Below are 17,451 nucleotides of genomic sequence, written 5' to 3'. Positions count from 1 at the left end.
CGAATTTTTATCAGAAACACAGATCCCATAAATGTTACGTTTTACTATGAAAATATAACTCCAAAAAAAGTTGTATGGGAGTACGTTATTATCTTACGTTTCATATTTCATATATTTGCATTACAAGGTCTATAATTTAGAATTCTTACAGATTTTATAACATATTCATCTTTCGAGTATTTTTTTATACTACATAATCCCACAAGAATACTGCTTTTCCTGTTCTACATTTTAATTCAAGAGATTTGAAAATTCTGCGAAGAAGCTCAAAAATTACACAATAGGTAGGAAGTATTCAATAGAGCTGTGACTAAACATAATACTGCACGTTAATTACATTATGAATAAAATCATTTTTGGAAGTATTATTTATGGAATGGCAATATATCGTGATAAAATATAAGTAATTTTTGCTTTCAGTCTGTAGTGAAGTAGAATTAGTGGAACAGAATGTCGATAATGGATTTATATTAGAGTATTTATAAAGCTGAATAAATCTTAAGTATACGGATTGCGGTACGGCCCTGGAAAGTAGTCAAACCCATACCGAGTCGAAGGTACGGCCGCGTGCGCAGACCAGTGGCAGAGTGCAAAGCCCTGCGCATGCGTAATGGACGTCGACACGGCAGACCCTTCAACTCGCATGAATGCAGTAGGCGCAGCCCCACGACACTTGAGGGTAAGGTGACGTGCAGCCTTGTGCATGCGCGCATATAACCCATTCGCCTTAACTCCACCACGAGAAATGTCACACCCGTTTGTTTGTACAACTGCGTGTTATTAAGAAAGTCAAGTATGATCACACAGACCAAATAATTATTTCTTGAATATTGGAATTGAATTGGTACGGGTCCAAAAATCACATTTTGAGATATTTGATTTCAACGTGTAATTCTGCGCATTTTACATATCTGGATTCTAGAGCCAGAGTGTATTAAATCCAATTGTTTTCTGTATGACTTAATACGCTTTGGCTCTGGAGTCCAGATACAATTTTTGGAGTTGCTTGAAAATAGCCAAGTTTGGACTTGTACTGTTCTTCAAAAATTACCGATTAAATTGTATGTTTTAGAGTTTGCAAACAGCAGAATAAATTAAATATACTGACAATGAATGAGAGAAGAATTATTTATGAATGAATAATTTGTACTAATATATAAGTACAGATACTGCAGTGTCTCTAATTTTGCGCTACTGTGTCGCATATGAATGGAAACACCGTGCCGTAGCATTGACCATCGTTAGAAATAACGAAATTACGAATTTACCAGAGAACTATTGTTTCAAATTAAAAATACGTGACAATGGATTACAACACTGTGAGCCATTTCGAATTCAGATTCGTTCTAATTCCCAGACATCCTTTATTCTAAATAATTAATAACATACCCATAACAATTCTCTGAATGCCGTGTAACTACATTTTCCCTGGGTTCGAAATGCATAAGACTTTAGCTAAACGAAATCCGTGAATCATCTCTGAATACGTAATTTCGAATACCCCAATATTATTTACGCAGCCCCTAATTGAATGAAGTATACTTTTACAGGAATTTTCATCCTTTTCTGTCGAGCCTAAGAAACATTTTCAGGCACTTAAGATAATGAGCCTCTATATAAATGAAAAGCTATCTCAAAGGTATTTCGAAAGTGAGAAAACTAAAACAAGTAGGTTTTCAAATAATTTGTAATTTATACTTAAAGAGTTCCTTAAATAAACTCCACAATTTCCAATTTTAATTATCAAAATTTGTATGCTAAATAGAGATGTATTTACCAAACTGCTTCACAGTTGTAACCCGAAAATCGGGTTTTCTGAGTCGTGTCACTCTAGAAATACATGCTTGAAATGATTCAACGAACTCGAGCGATCGTATAAATATTGTCATCAACTTAACCGCTGAAGAGCGTAAACGTTTTCTCGTTATCATAGTCAAGGGAAGAGAAGCACAAACTAGGTAGGGGGAGTGTGTGCGCTTCTCGGTGACAATCGGGAAGATGACGAGAGCAGAGTGAGAAAGCTGAGGAAAGCGCGAAGAGTCACGAAGATGCACGAGGTGGCGTGTGCATGCGTGGGCGAAAATGCACGAGAAGCGCGTGGGTCAGAGGAACACCGACAGGCGTGCTCGGCTTCGTTCAGACGAGGAACAAGATCCGCGGTATCGTGTGTATAGGTTAGGTGGGTAACCCAGTTTCGCCGGTGCACCAGGCCAGGCTGCAGCAACGCCGTTGAACGATCGATACCTATATGCACCCGGTACTGCCCACAGCCTAGATTCCCTCTTCTCTAGGATAGGTGCAAAGAAGGGGACTGCGTGACCCATATAGCGGCAGGAAGAGGAAATGCAACGGGAAAATGCAATTTCAAGGGTCGAATTTGGGGGATGCGTCTATTGAATTAACCGGGGACAGAACTTCCTAACAAACGCCTAGTTATCCGCCTTTGTATCTACTGTGCTGCATATATGATCTTATCTCTCGACTTACGCAACGAATGATAAGGAAAATTTGACACTGATATAAATTCAAAATTATATCACGAGAGATGGAAGATTTTTTATAAAATGGAAAGATACTCGTTTTTGTATAAAATAGGACAGTTATTTCGAGGGAAAATTGAGCCGAGCAGATGTCAAACAAATCAAACTCCACGTATCAGAAAGCACAGAACTCTAATGATTCGGTAAATAATGTATTCTAATATTTTGCTTGAATACTCAGCTGTATTCCTCAGATATTACATTCTTAATTAAGATGTTAAGATTCATTAAAAATATTCTGAACCACAGTTATTCAGCAGCCACATATAATCTTTTTATTTATGACAATGAACTAAGTAGTAAAGTCTTCCATTTCTGAAAAATGTTGATCACCAAATCAGGTGCATGACCGATAAAGTTCCAAATTTAGTAGAAAATGAAGTTCATGACTTAAGCTTCTAAAAGGTTCAATTATCATATTTCGAAGTCTGGGCTAAAGTAAATCCAATGATCTAGACTGTCTGAGAACGCAGTGTTGGGTAGATAAGAAAATTTTGGAAGCACGATGATTAATGTTATCTGACCTGAAAAGGCCTTGAGTAGCTTTAGATAACTAAAATATCGAAGAACATGACAAAGTAATAAGCTTGGAAATATGTTTACTATTTAATTCTTGAATTACGACTACGCACATTGGTGTCCTCCACGAAGCGCTAAGCGAGAGAATTAGTAACTGCGCACGTATATTTCGCTTTTGGCGTGCAGCACGTATACACAGCGTGTGCGTCGTCGCATATTTTCCAACTGGGTAGGGTGAAGGTGGGAGAAACGATCGTCTGGCTGGTTAGGCGAAAGAAAAACTGAAGATTTCGGGGATGAGAGGTAAACGGTACGCCGAAGACGCCGCGCCAGACGTCTGTAAGTAGGATAGGAAAAGGGGAGAGAAGCGGGGTTAGACCTGTAACCTTAGGCAACCTTCGGTTGTCTGCTGCGTTCAAACCGTTTTCGTCCAGACAAGACGCGATAGTTCAAAGTTCCTTGACGAAAACACAGTCAATGATTCATCCTCGTCAGGAGAAAGCGAGGGGACCCTGAATGGTTGTAAACTTTTCAAAAACACGCCATGATTCATTCGTAATTACGATGTTGAAGGACTGCAGAAACTGCTGTGTACTCGTCCCAGGTAGAGAAGATATAACAATAAAAGAAGGAAGAAATGAAATACAGAATAAAGAATAAGACTCATCAATATTGCATAATCTTCCAAGAAGTATCTATATTCCCCATTTACCGTCTCATGGAATTACGAAATCCCTCAAAATAAATCGATAATGCCAACTTGAGAACCGAAACCCAGAATTAAAATTATTTTACACTGCTAAAACGATATCAGTATCGAATTTTTTTCCTGACCACTGTGCATCAGCTTCTTTCAATTCCAACGTCAAGGCTCGTTTTCCATCACGACGCGTCGAATTTCCCCAAAACGCAACAAATTCGAGGTTATTGTAGGAAAGCGGGGAGAAGGTGCACGCAGACCACGAACCATAGAAGTCGGTTTCCAGGGGTCTTTGAGCCATCAAGCCGTTGACCTTGGAAAGGTAGCATGGAGATCTGGTGGTGTGAGAGCAGTAGTACTCCTCTCTACGTGGGCGTTCGGTAGGAGGTTACAAGCCTGCGAGAGGAAAAAGGCCGGTCGCAACGTGGAGAAGAGGGGAGACGAACGCGCTGCAACGAATGTCTAGACGGAGACAGAAAGTCTCCCGGTGAAGGGAGGGTCGATATTTACCGGCCTTCTCCCCTTCCCCCAGTCGGGCAACGACCTACCACCCCTGCCAATCCTCCCGACTCGCTCTTCCACCCTCCGTCGCTTTCTGTCTAATATTCACGCTCCTTCCCCTCTTTCTCTGTCTTCCTTTCTCTCTACCCTCAGCATCGCTACGTTATACGTTATTGCGTCCTAACCCTGAAACGACCCAAGTTACGTCCCCTGAGACATCCAACCACCAAGAAAGACACCGTGGTCAAGAGCGGAGACTCGACCGTGGCTCACAGAATGTCGCCGCGAGACGCCTAACCCCTTTGTCCTCTGAATCATACAACCGTTCGGGCTGAAAATCGTCGCCACAGTTGCTCACGCGTCGGCCCTCTCATGGAAAAAAACTGTACGTGGGAATAGAGCGACGCCTTGAATATGGCGTTCGAAATTTACTGTTGCTATCTTCGCCAGTTCTTGGAACTGGTTTTGCGACGTCAATCTGTAGCGTTACGGTTTGCCCAAAAATATGACGTGATAAATTGAGGCACCGAGTGGAAGCGTTGCCTAATATACACAGATAATATCAATATAATCGTGACCCTGTAAGGGGTTGAAAAGACCCCATCCAATATTCCTGTCACTTCACTTATACTACTGCCCCGAAGATGCTCATTTCACCGATGGATTAATTTTATAACCAGGCTATATTTCTGGACCAGCTATACATATCTGAGATATACAGGGTGATTCTCTTGCTAGGTGACTTGAGAACAGTGCTGCCACGAAAACATTCCAGAGGGAATTGTATTGTAACTTAAGAGGCCCACAACATTCTTGTGTGGCTGGTGCAGTGAAGGTGGTTATGTGCGTATACTGTCCAACTATGGAGAAAGGCAATAACTATAGAAACATGTGAAATTAAATATTCTGCATTTTTGAATAATTTTGAATACTTTGTGTCTTGTTTTAATGCAAAATAGTAAGTAAAATATTTTAAGTAAATATTACTTTTCTCCATAGTTGGATAGTATATGTGTTAACTAAAAATGGGACTTATCGATAAATCATAAATAAAAACGCTTTGTACTCGCTGCGATGTTTTCAAGGCACTATCTTTGAGTCCCTAAGCGATAGAATCACTGTGCAAACAAGTGTGCCTAAGGACTATTCTCCCATAACCAAAGATGTTTGTTTCAACGAACTACTGTGGGATCTCGCTATCCTGTCTAAGGTGGTATCTCTATCTCACTAACGCTCAATCGAGAAAAATACTTCGAATTTCTTGGAAGGTTTACCACCCCTCAAAATTGGTCAGATATGGTCCCTTTGTTAATTTCCAAAGCAGTGTTATATTACTACTCGAACCGTTATCGCGCAAGTACTTCCTGTTCGAATGAAGTTTCACTGATACAGTCTGGACTTTTCGTGTTCTTTGCTCTGTAGGTAAAATGAGAAGGGCGGATGTGACGCATAATGTAAATATTTGATGTTTGGTGTCCTTTCTTGTTTGTGTCCTTATAGTTTATGGTTAATTGAAGTGTTTTCGAGGGAATTTTGTTTTGGATGTTTAATGAAGACTGAGACCTAATACGGAATATTCGGGGCTGTGGCAATAATAAATTAATGTTCAGGTTTGTGAATGGTTGGTATGGAAATAAAAAGGAATGGATATCGCCTTTGAAAAATGCAGAAGTAGTAGGCGAAGCTGCACCGCCACCTGTGTGGAAATAGGTGCAACTAATTCGGTCAACTCAGTCGGTAAATAATCGTGTCATTTGCAATTGCTGAAGTTTTAAATGATAATGATTATGATTATACAGTGATAATATAAAAATATGAAATTAAGTTTGATTGCAGCGAAATTATGTCGCAGACCTTTCCCTATTTCTTTGAAATATTGTAAATTCTATCACTAATTATAGATATAAATTAAAATAAATAAAGCTAATTCTTTTCGTTTATTATTCAGTTTTCTCTAATATTTACCCAAATAAAAAAATTTTAAATAATAAATAAATACTAAAATAAAAAATTGATAAAGATGGTCCATTTTTTGAGTAACAACATGATGGCAAAATATTGTAATGCTGTAGCGGGAACATTGTGACCGAGCATGCACGCATTCTAACATCATAAGTCCTCTAATCGGGATTGCATATAAGCATACCCCCGCAACTCATGGTTACGCAGAATGAAGCTCGGCCGGAAGTAGCAATTTTACTGACTGGACCGATAACATGAGTTTTTATTTCTACTTACGCCTGATAAACAATTAGAAATAGATCAAATTATTTTCTGAAGGCGAATATCTCTCCTCTTTAAATGAATTATCAAATTAATAGAAAATCCCTCGAATAGTCATTGAAAAGGGGTTCAGAGAAGAAATTGTTATGCAAATTCAAACTGATTTGTATGTTCTTCCACAAAGTATCACTCGCTTTCCTTTTTTTGATATAACATAAAAAAATAAATATTTGTTACTTGTACCCAGTCATGTTTTTCTCACGTTTCTTCCGTCTTGGAGTTTTCCACAGAACATGTGTTTTGCTTGCAACATATCAACGGGGAAAAATATCTTCAGACTGTTTATAGTTCCATCAGAAAAACACGTTTTACCGCCAATCTGAATTTAAGTGTTGCTACCCTCTTTCTTAAGAATGCGACCATAAACTCCTGATTATAACACTAAATAAAGTTACATTCGTCGTTATTTTAAATAACAATGTTTTTTTCTCAATGGCATGCAACGAAATGAGTACGTTTATATTGAAACGAGAAATTTTTGAATTAAAATGAAATTTATGGTGGAAGAATAAGCAAGGTTATAAGTAGCATATCAATTTTAGAAAATAATATGTTAAAGAAAACATGAGTGTATACCTTACTAACAAGATAAAACAATATTAAAATATTTATTATCAAGGATTAAATAAGAGCAATATCAAGCACGCCATATGTTACGAATCATGTCCTCCTAATGAAGTGTAAGTACGTAGAGTTTCAGTAAAATTTAATTTTGAATGAAAATAAGAAGAACATAACCTCATAAAATATAAGGTAAATGTCTCAATCCCAATACTCGAATTTAAAATGACAAATGTCCCAGTAAGTAAATTATGTAAGAATGCATGTTCTAATATTTGAACTATGACGTCCCAGTACTCAGCCAAATACACTATTTTATGATACTATTCTTTGTTTTAAATTCCAATAAAATTTAAGTTTGAAATTAGTGTTCACGGGGCCAGACATGATCGGCTACTAGGACGGACATTTACCTCGACAAAGTTCGCAAATAAACTTGTATCTGAAAAATGTTCCTACGCTTGTTAAGACTTTCAGAAGTTAACAGGCAACTTTCGTCCAGACTCTAGCAACTAGTTTATGAATAAAGAATCAGCCGTGCTTGGAAACGTTTCTGTGCGACATTAAAACTGAATTCTCGCGACAAGTAATTGGACAGTTGAAGAAGTGTGTCTTGACTCGGTTTAAGGTTATATTAGCGTTGGATATGACAACACGGTAATAAAAGCAACGATTTAATAGAGGCGTCAGCAAAGCGGAGCGCAACGCCTAATCACGATTCGAAGGAGAAAGCTCATCTTCGGCTAAATGAAACAACCTTAGTGTGATCTTTCTTCTTGGTAAATGAACTGAAGGAGCAATATGAATAGAATCGCGGAGTTTCAGATAAATATATTTAACGAATTGACTATAAATAATAATAATTTTTTAGTAAGCATTTCAGAAACCATTCGAATGTCTAAATAGATACACCAACTAATTTATGGGTTATGAATCACTATCATCCAAATGGAATATTAGACGAACATTTATTTGAGATAGTTTTGAGCAAAACTGTTTCAGACCCCCATTTTTTGCACAGTTTTACGTCCATTCACAGTTTGCAACAAAATGTATACTCAAAATTTTCAATAATTAAGCTTAAGAATCCTGTATATCCGGTTGCAGATGTAGAAGTCGAGCTATTAAAAGAGCAGTACATATATATCGTAAAGGAAGACTTTTTGATAACTACTACACGTGTACACGTTTCTCAATGTGAAAAATTATTCAACCATGCGTAAAAGTACACTTTCTACCAGGAACTGTTCAGGACCTGGTTTACCGATCAGCAGAATGCGCGCCTGTTAAATGTCAAAACATTATAGTACTGTAAATTTATCGTCAAGAAGCTAAATAACACACATGATAACATCCCATCATTTTTCAATGTTTTATAAGAACGTTATTTAAGCAATACTGAGTGTCTTAAAAAAGTTTGCGAGAAATCAGCAGCATTCGACGAGCCAAAATTACGTATCAAAGGCCGGGCGTATTCCAAGAATATTATTATCGATTGAATATTCTTGAACCACTGAGCATCCATGAAACTTGCTTGCGTGACAAGTGGAGGAAAAAAGAAACATATTACAGCAGAAAACTTTCTCAATGAAATTATGGGAACCTGAAGTATAAGTTTGTAACGATCTACAGCGAAGCTGATATTTATAAATAAAGTGAAAAAAGACGAAGGAAGAAAAGAATCACGAAAGAGATGATGCTCGTATTTCGCTTCATAGACTTTTACCGCATTGCTGACGAGACCGCGCAACTGGAGCTAGTCTTACAATAGACTGTATAGTCACGAATAAATTCAACAGCTTCAGTGAAGAAACTCCATTTCCTCCCTGAGAAAACAACAGATTTTTGTGAGTCAGATTCTTCATGCTGGTGTGAAAATATTAATAAAAGGATGGGAAAGATATCATTAAACAATTATCAACGATAGTAACTAAAAATAGTAATAATAGATCTAATAACTTAATAGCAAAGAATGAAAATAATAGCGTTGAAATAGTATCATACGTATTGCTAATTGTTAAATATTGGTTAGATGAGAAAATAATATCTCAAGTATTAAAAATAACTCAACGTTTTAAAGACTTCTGCTTTAAAAGTAAAAAATTATTCTTTACTGTCAGACTGTCGCACAGTCACAACGCGAAAGAAGAGTTAATGACTTGCTCACAGACAGGCAATATCGAATATATTACTTTTTTTGTCTTTAAACACTGTTTGCAGTAGACATAAATTAGCATTCAAGTTCGAACAAATGTATAAAAATGCACATTTATCATGCGAACGTTTAAAGACATTTAAATAGGAATAAAAATGCTAACAGTAAGCAGAATTTTTTTTTCAAAATTAAATGAACGAAAATTCGTGGCAAACAATAGTTTAGAATGTCAGAATTCTTCATGCTGAAAACTAAACAAGTTTTTCTATATCACAAAATCACGACTGCTATAAATTAACGAACACTTTCTGTCTGAAATATCTGTTTTTCCTTAGAATAAACGTAAGAAATATTAACAAAAAAATGAAGATACATACAAATCACTCTGTTTGAAGTAATACTGCATAAATGTCCAGAATACCTTATATAATCATATCATGCATATTACTCCTTATCATGCTAAAGAATATACTCAGTTTCTAATAGTCATTGAAGTCAGCAATTTCCAGGCTTATAAAAATTCAAAATTTACATAAGACAAAACATTTAATAAAATTAAAGCGATGATTCAACAAAAAACCCTAAAGCGTCCTCGTAACAATAAAAGAACTATAGGAAACTACTGAAAAATTGTAATAAACTAAAACTGTGCCCACTCTGTACATAAACAATTACATCACTGCAATGCACTACAATAAGCAATATTCTCAAAAGTAAGCTTCTTATCGTGCTACAGACAAGAACACAACACGTACGACATGAGGAAACATAAGTGACCTTCACCTGACCTTGATACCTTCACAGCTATACATTAAAACGATTTCCTCCTATTTCTAACCCTCTGCAAACCTTCTCATTTCTTTCTCCTCAAAATACCTTCGAAAACATTCCCATCAAAAAATCGACACGGTACGCTCTCCAACACTGAAGTGTGAACCTTAACCGAAAAAGGGGAAACGCTGCTCTGGTCAATGGCGTCATGTTCGGCCATCCACGGAGAACAGGAATGTTGCTGAAGGGAAGAAGAACAGACAAGAATTTCGCGGGGTAACAGTAAAAAGCTCGGCCGTTGAAAGGAGCGAGATCAGTGAGAAAAGCGAGCGAAGTACGGTTAGTTTCTCCCCGGATGTCTGATGGCCTCTTTCTTGTACAAGCGGCCTTGCCAGGAATGCACATTTTCCGCCGGCGCGCCGTTTACTTCGGCTTCGATTCGAACCGATGCACAGCCGTCTGCCACCTTTCACCCATCGCAAGTCTCCTCAATCGCATGACCGATGTTGTTGTCGTTTTAACATCGTCATCGTGCCTCTTTGTTAGTTACCACAAGGATTGTCTATCGGAGACTGATCAGTTTCTACTCTCAATTGCATAACCTGATTGCTTTTTGCCATTGGATTTGTTGAAATTCTGACAACCTCAGAAAGAGAAATTGTATGATGATTGAAACGATTGGAAGTTCAACTTCGAATCGATGTGCTATGAAGGCTAGGCTAGAACTCTGAGGAAACATACCGAGTTGATTCTTTGCCTTTTTGAAAGGACCCCATACGTACACTTCTTAAGGAGAAATGACGTTTGTCAAATTGGATGAATTTTTTCTTTGCTGTTGCTTGGAGACTGATCAAGTCTTCGAAGGATATGACCTTAGAGAAGCTTAACTTTTTTTTGTTACACAGCCCTAAACTGCTTCAATTGTGTATTTAACAGAAATCATGTTTTTCAAGTTTTTTATCTTGATGATTCAAATGGCTTAGAAGTTTAGAAGAATGTGTATTAGTCTCAACAATTCAAATATCTGAATAATTGAAATTGAAATATTAACGTTATTGGAGATATTTCAAATCTTTCAAATTTGAATTTGAAAAAATCCAATTACTTTGGAATTAATCTCATTTTTCAGTAAAAATACGCCCTCTTAAAGCTTTCTGTTTTTAAAACAATAACCTGTTATCTTATAAAATGTAACCATATGTAACCATATGTAACCAATAGTGAAAAATGTATTAGAGTACTGAAGAACATCCAAACAAACAGTTAGTCTGAATTCAGTAAGATGGTCGCCAATCACTTATTGGAACTATTACTTGCAAAACAGAAAGAGAAAGGAGGACCCAGCAGTTGTGTTTCCAACGTAACCAAATAACTAGGTAGCGTTTCGAATAATGCTAGGATAGTTTCTAATTGACGTAAAAATCAGTAACCGCATACAATTGCATTACTATAATCTTATGAAAAAGGATTTCGACGTTCTGATTTGATTAAAAAATAACTTCACATTTTTTCTCGACAAGTTCGATAGAGTGTCTATTGATACAGATTTAAAATTATACAAAGCGTGGAGGACCACAAAAAGACTAGTGACCTGAAATCTGCGTATAATCCTACCCAGAGCTGGGTTTCCAGGTTGAATTGCGGAATCGGCGTGACTACATTGCAAAATTCGTAGCAGCTTTCACGTTACTCTGTATCAGGACTTTTTGTATAAATTGATAAGTGATACAGCACAAAAACCTCAAACACCACATTTACTTCTGAAGAATATTCATCTACTATTTTAAATAGTCTTAAAACAACATATTTAACAAATGTTGAACACGCAACATGCAAAGATCGTCTTCGATTCTTAGAAATTGAAAACTTCTTGGAAGATGTGAAAATTTGTTGCTACAAAAAGATTGAAAATATGCAGCTAGAATTCTTCTGTCTCTCCACGAATAGGCTTTCTTCCAATGAACTTCACGAACGACTGAATATTGACCATAAAGGATTACATACTACGGAAGTATGTATAGAAACTAATTACTCGCCTATCTCGCTATCAAGCACAACTTTATTGGTTGTCCTGTGCATTATGCAATTCCGTCCGTGATGGCCTTTGCGATGAACGGACATTACTCAACAAGACGGGACGACAGGAGACCTTGACAACCTCGACACAAACTTAACCTAACGTCCGAACTATTTCTTTCCTTTGCACTCTGTATTGTAACTAAACGTGAAACCATAAACTACATTTGCGATAAGTCTGTTTATGCGAAGGTGGAACATGCTACGAACGAGTGCAAAAAGTTAAAGGCAACGCAGATTACGACCAATCGTCCACTTCGACATAAAATGTTTTTAACCAAGTTTTATCGTATTCTAGAAATTTAATTTGTCCCTTGAATGATTCATCAACACATAAAAGAAGTGGACTTGATTAGTTTGACTTACAAGCTGTGACACCTAAGGCGCTAAAGTTAAAAAGTTAATTTTTTTTATTATTAACACATTCACAGTTCTATGCTGACATATGTATACATATACATGCAGGCACGTGGAACGGGACAACCTGGAAGATTATTGTTTACTATGTTTCTAGTAGATCTTTTACTAATTGTAAATTTCTGACAAAAATTGATTACTTTTTGGTATTAATCTCTTCACTTTTTCATTTGAAATTTTTAACATGTTGTAATAATCTTTAGGTCACTGTAACAGTGACGTACATATTTATGAATGGTATTAACAAAAAATCATAGCAGTAGCTAACTAGAAGAACATATTGAAATAAATACAGAAGTGGATTAAACAACATTTTTTTAAGCTCAAGTCTGCTAAAGTGGTAGTATTTTTAGTGAATTTAGCATAACAGCAGTCAACGTGTGTATAAATTTGTCAAAACTGTATCACTTATCTGAATACAGAGATAAATCAGGACATTTTCTGTTGACTGTGAATGTGTTAAATAAATACACATGGCGAAAAAAAATAGATCGAATAGTTACTTTCTCTCCGTTGGTTTTGAAAACAAAAAATATTGCAAAGACAATCATATATTAAATTACAATAGTCATCACTAAATACCATCGAAATTCGACACGTGTTTACATGTACGTATCGTGCACCTCTACTCAAGCTATTAGCCAGTTAAAAAATATCGGAAGGCTACGCGTGACACACGTGACACATCAACTGGTAGTCCAATCGTCACCTGGCAGATGATTACAGACTATCGCGACATCTCCCGCAAACCATCGCAAGTATCTCTCCGACTCGACACCCATTCATGTTACATTCAAACAGCTTTTATTGTAGAAATAGGAAACCTTTCCCCGGACGTTTTGTACAATAACATAAACAATTTGCATATTAATAAAATCGTACCAACGATACGAAGAAGTTTTAAAAAGCAGAGATTCCAGTCAGTTATGGAACTTTTTAGTTGGTCCTATTTTTAAATATAAACTACTGGAACTTTTTTTAAAAATATTCTCACATCAAAAGCTCTCGAAAATAGAAGTTTTAATATAAATAGAACTCATAAGATAAAGAAAACAACTTTTTCTGGAACAGGAACAGATATTTCCCAATGCTACACTACTTTCTCCCGCAAAAATTTCACAATAACAGATATCCTTTTAAACAAAACGCAAGCTGCAACAGAATTTAAAAAAAGAAACGAGAGATAGCTGTTTACTTCGATCCTTGTTAAAAATGATGACGACAAAGTGTATCAACTATGTAGCTCACAAAAGGATTGGTTCTCTACGCGAGTTGAAACGCGCAAGTACTACATGACACGAAAACATCGATCAGAAACACGACTGCCGCGAAGATAGCGTGACATTCAACTTACCTACCACCGTGGACATTTTTCGGCCTGTGCAACGTGCTACGGCTGGTCCAAGCTCTCCTACGACCGTGAACGTTAGTGATGATAAGAAACGGTGACGATCGGGTACATGTTTAGCGGCGTGGTTGACCACTGGCGATTCAGTCCACTCTCGTTCTCGACATATACGAGTGGCGAACACGCACGCACGCACGCACGAGGTCTCGGAACGATCACCCTGTGGCAGACGATTTCTAACGGGCGCGTGGCGCGAACTGTCGAAGAAATAACGGTGACACACGGCTGCCTTGAATGAATGGGACACTCCTCGTGCTTTGCAAACGAAAAGACCGCTCGTCGAAATTATATAACCTCCGCGACAGCGAGCACGGTGCAATGCTGGCTGGCCGATGTTTTCGCGCGGGTTAGTAGCCACGTGGCCCGGCAATACCACTGCTGCTACTGTGCATTACTACTATCGCGTTTAGCCTGCTCGCATGGTACAGTCTTGTCTACCTAAACGACCGGGTCTCCAGAACTCAAAAAGAACCACTTCGCTGACCCCACCACTGCCTTTCTGTCGCACGGTGTTTCGCGGTCACGTGGCTCTCTTTTTACGGGATGGATCTGTACCATGTAAAAGATATAGTGTAGACGAGTGTAAAAGTTGATTTGGAAGTTGCAACTTGCAAAGCAATTTTCAATCGACTCTCTTTATACGATTTTTTTTTAGTACATTGTAGAAGCTGTAGAGTAGCAGGTTGCAATTTGTAAGTCAATTTTTAGACGACTATTTCGACACGATTTTTTTTATACATGGAACAGATCCATAGTGTAAAGAGAGACCCAGGTGTATGTAGGCATTGGGGAAAAAATTCGTAACTTCTAATTTACTCAATTGTCGATATCACGTCAAAATTTAGTATAAATTTTTAATATTAGATTTGACAAATTGGTATATTCAGCAAATGCCTATGTTCTTTTATTAACATTTTGAGATATAAATATCTGTCGATCAAATACTTCAGATTTTTTATTTCTGTCACTTCTCGAAATATTATGCCGCGGCAAGACCAAAAAATGAATGAACGAAAAGGTAGGATGAAATCGACAGGTCAGAAATTTCGGTCAACACTGTTCACATCTTAGGGTGAAAAAAGAAAAAAAAGAAAAAAAAAGAATTAAGATGAGATTCTTTTAGCTATGCTATCTATATAATCTATACAGGGAACACTATAGAAAATAGTTTATTATTACCTAACAGTATTAAGATTGCCCACAAGTTGACAAATAAAATATTTTTTCTGATTCAGTCCAAGGTACGTTTAAAACACTATACTTCTGTTACCCATAATTTTTTATTAGACTAACAGTTTGGGTACAATTTCAAATGTATCACGAAGCGTCCTGTACAGTGCAAAAATGAGAAGGTCCAGCGAAAGGAATGCGGTTCCGATTGGTATGATCTTACGTACGATCTTCTCATGGTCCATCTTTCCCTGAATCGGATATGCTAACACGTTCTCTTGTTTTGATAACCAAACGTCGGTGTATACTTACAAGATTAAATATTCGTCACGAATTCATAGACAGAATGACACAGGCAAAAGCCACGCGGAGTCAGCGTTGTACTGTTTTTGCCCCTGTGCCATCTACTGGAGTTCTCATCTCTGCACTGTACAGTGTTTCCTCGATATAAGCTCTCTGTCCACTGACGATTTTGCAGCGTGAGACACGTTTTCGAAGTTAACTCATTGTCAGTGTCACTGTGTTCCACTTTGGTCTTATCGAAAACTGTAAATGACAGTGCACGCAAGTGTAACTCTCCTAACGAGAAAATATTGTACATATATTATTCGCATATTATTTGTAGTTGTAATAGCTGCCTCTACACGAATACAACGATTTTAAAAAAGTGTAACTGAAACGTGATTATAACTCTCAGTGTAGGAAAGGTACCCAGGTCAAAGAGCCAAATAATTGATCCTAATTTTATTGTTTCTTGACACACGGTACCTTGACAGTGTCGATCGAAATTTATCGCTTGTTGCTCTCGCGGTTCGAACTCTTTTGCCTTGCCGCGGCAGGGGACAATGGTGCGCCGAATAGAGTATCTCGTGTCAATCCTGAACCGCAGACAATCTCAACGGTCGATTGTTTAAGCAGACAAAACTGTAAATCGGTTCCTTTTCGAACGTCGCTTTGTTATATCAAGTATCAACAGCCGTGCTTTCTCACTCTATCATTCTACACGCGATATCCATGTACACGCGGCAATCGCGTCAAATACGTTCATAACGTTTAAATGCACACACTGAACACGCGGTTCTAACTAACCATATGCTCCTTGCGGGCCGAATCTCGTGGCGTGGTACACAAGTATCACAGGCTGTTCACCGACGTGGGATCAACTTGCGTGAAAAAGTAGAATCGTGCAAATTCTCAAGTACGAATCGATTTAGAAGCGTTCTCAAAGGAGGAAAAACAGGGTCCTCCCTGTTATGCTGTCTGTTGTGGTGGTACTTCGAAGGAAAATTACGAGACAGCTTTGAAAATACCACCCCGTGGGAAAGACGACGTATTGTTTTAATGGTATTAGGCGCGATACGATAGTGCCTCTTTGCGCGAAACGTTTGTACGGTGGACGGTGAAATTGTGGTCGTATATTATTTTCACTATAATCCAAATGAGACAGGAAAAAAGAGAGTGAGAAATGTGTGTACCGTGTGGCTTGATTGCCACATGTACACAGACTACGCGCGATATACAGCCGAACTCGTTGCTCGGATGTTTTCGTGAGCCTTCGGCAACTTAGCTATGTCGCCCCGTTTCATCCTATTCTCCTTCTCTCTTTCTTTCCCTGTTTTCTCCTCGTGCGACACACACGTCTCCTCGTACATCCTTTCACACGACCCATATCTGCATGTGTGTACCAGTGACGTATATATTATTCTTACTTCTGCTTAAATTTGCTCGTTAAACGGTCCTTAATTTAGCGTAAGGAAACTGTTTCATAAGATTCAACAGATTGTCGTGGCCTCCCCGCCCATTCTTGTTTGTCCCACCACTTTTGCTTGCGACGAGTGTACATGTGCATAGAAATATATGTGTATCCATGTAAATTCCCTCCACCGAACCGCGAAGTGAAAAGCGAGATTTTAATGTGTGAATTTTTTCGGAGACGAAAGGAATGGAAATAAATTAGAAAACAAACGTTTAAGAAAGGCGTGACTGACACGGGAAGTCGCCGATTACATCGACGTGATTTAATAACAATGTCAAGTGTCTTCAATGAGGTCGTCCCAAGACTGACTTACACTTTGAATTACCGACGTCTGAATAAAACACGTAGAAAGGAAAAGTAGTTCTCCCGTAACAGCAGAATATTCGAAATGTTAAAGGTTTGCGTAATTAGTGTTCGTTTGTAATTAGATTACGATACTGCAATTTTCAATTATATGCAAATAAGGGAGAGTTTTCGTTATAGAAGATATTTAACGGCATAGTTGATGATTTAGTTATTCTGAAAGCTGAAAAGCTTGAAAGAACAATTGAGAACTATGTATACAAGTCCAATATATCGGACAGTAGTAGAACT

This window comes from Calliopsis andreniformis, chromosome 3 (assembly GCF_051401765.1).
Source record: "Calliopsis andreniformis isolate RMS-2024a chromosome 3, iyCalAndr_principal, whole genome shotgun sequence".
In the NCBI taxonomy this organism is placed as follows: Eukaryota; Metazoa; Arthropoda; class Insecta; order Hymenoptera; family Andrenidae; genus Calliopsis; species Calliopsis andreniformis.
The sequence above is the reverse complement of the archived record's forward strand: the minus strand, read 5'-3'. Positions refer to the sequence as shown.